Source organism: Megalobrama amblycephala, linkage group LG3 (assembly GCF_018812025.1).
Source record: "Megalobrama amblycephala isolate DHTTF-2021 linkage group LG3, ASM1881202v1, whole genome shotgun sequence".
NCBI lineage: Eukaryota > Metazoa > Chordata > Actinopteri > Cypriniformes > Xenocyprididae > Megalobrama > Megalobrama amblycephala.
The window spans coordinates 45,044,248-45,050,642 of record NC_063046.1 but is presented as its reverse complement, the minus strand read 5'-3'; the positions used below and the strand labels follow the sequence as shown (position 1 = coordinate 45,050,642).

General features: G+C 36.3%; 1 long non-coding RNA gene across 1 annotated transcript; it reads left to right on the top strand.

Annotated features, from left to right (window-relative positions):
* The first annotated feature begins 867 nt into the window (after positions 1-867).
* LOC125265433 lies at positions 868-6,388 on the top strand. The gene is made up of 4 exons (XR_007184256.1): positions 868-1,025; positions 1,981-2,065; positions 5,414-5,474; positions 6,105-6,388. It is a non-coding gene; the product is annotated as an uncharacterized LOC125265433 (long non-coding RNA).
* Positions 6,389-6,395: the final 7 nt, after the last annotated feature.

Sequence of the window (6,395 nt, the reverse complement as noted above, 5' to 3'; positions counted from 1 at the left end):
CATGACTGAGAAATATGACAGAGAGTGAAAAGTGTGCCAACCAACCCCGCTCTCCCCTACATGAGATTGAGCATGGCTCTATTGCAGATCTTGCGCAGCTGTTATTATTAGACACCACTCTATCCTGCCCAGTGTCCCCGATGTTGCAACAGCTCTCAAGTTGTTTTAACTTTGCCTGTAATGGTTGCAACTGCTGAAAGGTCATTCGAAATTGAAAGTGATCAAGACATTTCTCCGGAGCACAATGTCACAAGAAAGACAATGTCACAGTTTAGCTCTTGTGAGTATTGAGAATGTCCGTGCTCGTAACATCGACATTAAAGCTGCAGTGAAAGACTTTGCGCATCAAAGGATTCGGTAGAGTGTTTGCTTTTTTGTGTTGGTAGTCAGTTGATATAAATAATAAACAAGTTAATCCTCAAAAGTTGGTATATTAAGATAAAGTTAGTTTTTCTCAAAATACAGCATATAGCTGATACATAGAATAGAGCATAGCATAGGCCTATAACTGATCCTTTAAAGTATGTTTTTCTCCTAGTTCTTTTACTATTCATTTTTACTGTGAGGCATGAATTTTTCTTGTATAATTTAATTTCTATAATTAGCGATGCTTATAGGCCAGTGTTTAAACTGGGATGTGTTGGCCATTACTTTATTGAGCTTACTTTTGTTAAATAAAATATGTAGCTACCTCGGGGGCTATAACGGATGTTTGTGAATTACTCCTCCTGTTTCTAAAATAACTAAAATCGGAGCAGCGGCACTTTTGCCTTCACGTTCGTAAATTAGCTTAAATATTTATTCCTCCCGGGATTTTAGTCTGCGATATCAAAATAACTGTAGATGATTCATTCTAGTTCCCTCCTCCTCATACGTCATACGGCATCTACATACAAGAAGATAGTGTCATGTGACTATGTGCTTCTTCCGGTGATCGCATTTGAGGAAGTCGCCTTGAGACAACTGTGCAGAATATTTGCTGCTCCGCATAATGTCGTTATCAAGCGCCACAAAATAGACAAAAGGTAGCGTTCTGTCTTTATTTTAATATTGTTTTTGATCATAATAATTATACCGACAATAATTTGACTTTATCTATGTAGGGAAGTGTCTTTCTTTACCACAGATTATCCCTACTGTTTTACTTTCGATTTGTGCAGCTAGTCTTTACATCTGAAAATATAGACTAAGCTACGCCACATTAAAGTCATTATATGTTGTGTAGGCGAATTTATATTGTCAGTAACTTTGTCTGATATGACTGAGGATCACAGTATTGACAAATGAAGCCTGCTACAGCTTTGAAGATTTCCTCTGATTGTTTCGTTAGATTTGAAGCATCAGGAGTGTGGAAGCCATCTTGTGATTAAAACTCCGATGTTTTTGTTGTATCCATTAAGCACAAATAAAAGCCTGACAACGCTTAATGTCTTCAGTTTTCTGATAAGATAATTCACAGATTATAGTGTGGCAATAAATGAAGTGCTTAAAACTGCTTAAAAAGTGTTTAAAACTAAAGAACGCGACATAACCCGACTTCGTTCAAAGTTTCAGACGCAGATCTGCGCAGCTCAGCAAGACGAAACTAGAGGGAGAAATCACTGTATAATAAAGTGGATTGTTTATTGTTATTCTGCATTTCACTAATCCAAGTACACACAGAGACACGTACAAAGCAGTGGGCCGCCATTTTACCTCAACTAATAATCACAGCCAGATTCACCACACTTGTACGTCTTTTTTTTATATTTTATGCTTTAACCTTTATTTCACCGGGCGGGGAGAAGTGGAAGTTTCCTCTCAGTTATCAGCTATATTGTCTATAGGCTGATATAATTGTATTATTTGTTCGGTTTGATTTATTTAAAGTCTTGCATCATCACTGCATTTCTTGTAATACATAAACAAACAGATTGCACTGTACATGGCAGAATTTATTATTATTGTCGTTAATATTAATACTGTTTTGCCTGTTTCCAGTGATCGCAGTGGAGAGATTCGCCCATTACTGATCTGCTTTAAGTCTTAATCATGTCGTCCTCAAGCACCAAAACAGAGACACAAGGTAACTTTACGCCTTATGAATAATAGGATTTCAACAAAAATATTTTAGTTTTACTTTTGATTTGCATGTGCATTGTGAAGTGCTGTTTACCTGATCCGAAAATAAACGTTTATGGGCTTTCTTCATCATTTACTCTATTTTGTATTATTGTGCATTTAATTTTTAGCAAACTACAGGTGATCGCTGTAACGCAATTAAAAAACAAAGTTTGAAATTAAAAAAAACAAAAACAATGGCTGATTTGATAATGGCATAGGCTGACTACTGCTGCTATTACTACCATTTAAAGAAATGGAAGAAATAGTAAAGCTAGATTTTAGCGTTGTCAAACAACTTTAATAGGTATGTTCAATTCAGCAACTAAAATAAATATTTATTTATTTCACACCCTAGAGTGAAGAGGAATGAGCCTAATAGTAACCAAATAGTATCCATTCATCCCATAAACAGCCTTACATCAGTGTCAATGTAGAATTATTTAAAAGGATAGTTCACCCAAAAATGAAAATAATGTAATTTATTACTCACCCTCATTTCGTTTCACACCCGTAAGACCTTCATTCATCTTCAGAACACAAATTAAAATATTTTTGATGGAATCCGATGACTCCATGAGGCCTTCATAGCCAGCAATGACATTTCCTCTCTCAAGATCCATTAATGTACTAAAAACATATTTAAATCAGTTCATGTGAGTACAGTGGTTCAATATTAATATTATAAAGCCACGAGAATACTTTTGGTGCGCCAAAAAAACCTAAATAACTTATAAAGTTTCAAAACACTGCTTCAGGATGCTTCGGAGCGTTATGAATCTTTTGTGTCAAATCATGATTCGCGTGTCAAACCGCCAAAGTGCTGAAATCACGTGACTTTGGCAGATTCGATACGCTGATTCATTTATGCTCCGAAGCTTCCTGAAGCAGTGTTTTGAAATCGGCCATCACTAAATAAGTCGTTACTTTGTTTTTTTTTTGGCGCACCAAAAATATTCTCGTCGCTTTATAATATTAATATTGAACCACTGTACTCACATGAACTGATTTAAATATGTTTTTAGTACATTAATGGATCTTGAGAGAGGAAATGTCATTGCTCCCTATGGAGGCCTCACTGAGCCATCGGATTTCAACAAAAATTATCTTAATTTGTGTTCTGAAGATTAATGAAGGTCTTACAGGTGTGAAACGAAATGAGGGTGAGTAATAAATTACATTATTTTCATTTATGTGTGAACTAACCCTTTAATGAGTCTGACTCTCACTTGCTCGTGAATTAGCAGAACTTAAACGGGGACATTCAAAAGCTTAACAAGAAGAATGGTTCATGTGTCTTAATGCACCAAGAAAAAGACAAAATTATGTACATATCTTTTAAAGTATTCTGTGTGGAGATCTTTGTCAACGATGAATCTTTAAACCACTTTCTTAAATCCATATCTTTGCTGTACGAAACCGCCAAAATTTGATTTTGAGATTGCATGCATTGCGTAGCTATGCAAAGGAATTAGATGTAAACAATACTGCATGCTTAACTATATGATTTATATTTGCTGTATATATATCTATACATATGATACACACAAACTGCATATTGCAATTTTAATAAATAGAACTACTTCTAACACACACAAAAAAAAATATACACTACCATTCAAAAGTTTGGAAACATTACTACTTTTCATGTTTTCGAAAGAAGTCTCTTCTACTCATCAAGCCTGCATTTATTTGATTAAATACAGAAAAAAAAACAGTAATATTGTAAAATACTATTACAATTTAAAATAATGGTTTTCTATTATAATATATTGTAAAGTATAATTTATTCCTGTGATCAAAACTGAATTATCAGTATCATTTCTGAGTCTTCACTGTCACATGATCCTTCAGAAATTATTATATTATGATGATTTATTAATGTTGTGCTGCTTAATATTTTTTTTTTATTACGTGATATTTTGTTAGAAAATATTTCTATTTTGAATAAATGCTGTTCTTTTTAACCTTTTATTCATCAATGAATCCTGAAAAAGTATCTCAGTTTCCCAAAAAATATTAAGCAACACAACTGTTTTCAACATTGATAATAATTGAGTATCAAATCGGCATATCATATAGTCATTTAGCAGGTGCTTTTCTCCAAAGCAACTTACAAAAATAAGAACAGTAGAAGCAACAAAATCAACATGAGTACAACAGTGCTGTGTCAAGTCACAAATAGATGGAAAAAGAGTAGAAATCGAAGAAAAGAAAGATAAATAAAAAGTACTATTATTACTGGGTCAAGTGCTGACGAAAAATATATGTGTTTAGCATTTTTCTGAAAATGGCTAGAGATTCAGCTGCTCGGATAGAGTGTGGCAGGTCATTCCACCAGCCAGGAACAGACCCGGAGAAGGTCCGTGAGAGTGATTTTGTGCCCCTCTGGGATGGCACCACAAGCCGCCGTTCACTTGCAGAACGCAAGTTTCTGGAGAGTGCATTAGTCTGAAATAGTGAGTTAAGGTATGGCGGTGCAGCGCCAGCGGTCGTTCTGTAGGCAAACATCAGAGCCTTGAATTGGATGAGAGCAGCTACTGGCAGCCAGTGCAGACTGACGAAGAGAGGAGTGACATGCGCTCTCTTCGGCTCATTGAAGACCAGTCTTGCTGCAGCATTCTGGATCAGTTGTAGAGGCTTGACAGTGCATGCTGGAAGTCCAGCCAAAAGAGAATTACAATAGTCCAGTCTGGATAGAACAAGAGCTTGGACAAGAATTTGTGTGGAATGCTCCGATAGGAAGGGTCTAATCTTCCTGATGTTGTACAAGGCAAATCTGCAGGACCGGGCCGTTGTCACAACATGATCTGTGAAGCTTAAACAATCATCCATCAACACTCCAAGGTTTCTGGCTGTTCTGGAAGGAGTAATGGTTGACGACCCAAGTTGAATTGAAAGGTTGTGATGAAGTGTTGGGTTGGCACCAACCACAAGCAGTTTACACCACACATTCTGTCAGTGCAGGGGGGGGGAGTACGGTGGCCGAGTGAGCTCAACGCGCTGCAAATGAAGAAAACACATGCAAATAGAAAAAACACCAGCAAATAAAGAAAACATCTTCATCAGTTTGACACACATGTGCTGCAAAAGTCCACAACAAATAGAGAAACACACTACAAGTCCTGCTCAGAAGTGATATTCTCTGAAATTTGATTGCATTTTTATGCTGTTGTAATAAAGCATTTGGACTCATACTTGTGTCTTGTGCATGTTTTGTTTGCCACCAGGTGCAAGATTCCCAGAGTGGTGTTTAATTTGTCATTTTTTTTTTTTTTTTTTTTTTTCTTCAAATTGTTTGGTTACATTTCAGTGGGTTTCTTCAAGCATTTCCCTCACTATAACCCGTTATCATGTCTATGCAACATCTCCAGGTAATTACCAACAAAATTATATTATTTTAAATAATATTAATGTGTTTCAGTCTAAAGAAGTGTCTGTCTCAGATTTCTTTTCAGTTACTTATTACTTTTCTGCTCTCTGTATAACTTACAGAATACAGATTTGTTTTTCTGTCAAATTTGTAACAAACCCTTTAATGCTGCAGTTTTCCTGCTAAAATGAAACCGAAAGTACACAGATCTGCTTCTTACTTGAAAGGCACTGATTTAAAACACATCAGGGGCCACATCTGTCTGTGGTATGGAGAATAGATGAATGGATGGATGGATATCAGGAGTGTCTGTGTTCACACGAGTACAGGATGATAATGGGGTTGAGCAGTCATATCTGTGTTTGGCATATTTTAAAAAGAGTAATTATCTTTCCCGATTTACCCAAACTACATTTTTAAACAAATATTAAATGTAAATATTATTTAAAGAAGATTATAAACACTATTAAAAATATTTGTTGTAAATATATAATGTATGAGATCTGATTCACATCTGATTTTTTGGGTGGTGGCTGTTTGTTTAACCGGAATAACAGGAAATGTGTTGGAATGCAGCCAAACAACTAACTCAGAGCAAAAGGAAGTTCACATTTTCCTTTGGCTTTCACAGAAACTGCACCACTTATTGTGTGGAATAACGGGACACGGGACAGTACGCTGCAGTGAGTGAGTACAGATGCGGGACATAAAGTGCGTGGTTGTTGGGGATGGAATTGTGGGAAAAACATGTCTTCTCATCAGCTACATCAACAATGTCTTTCCAGAGGCGTTTATCCCCACTGTTTTTGAAAATCATTCTGTCAGTGTGACTGCTGATGGGAAGCCAGTAAAACTGGGACTGTGGGACACAGCAGGGGTGGAGGATTATGACAGGCTTCGACCAGTTTCCTACGTGAACACA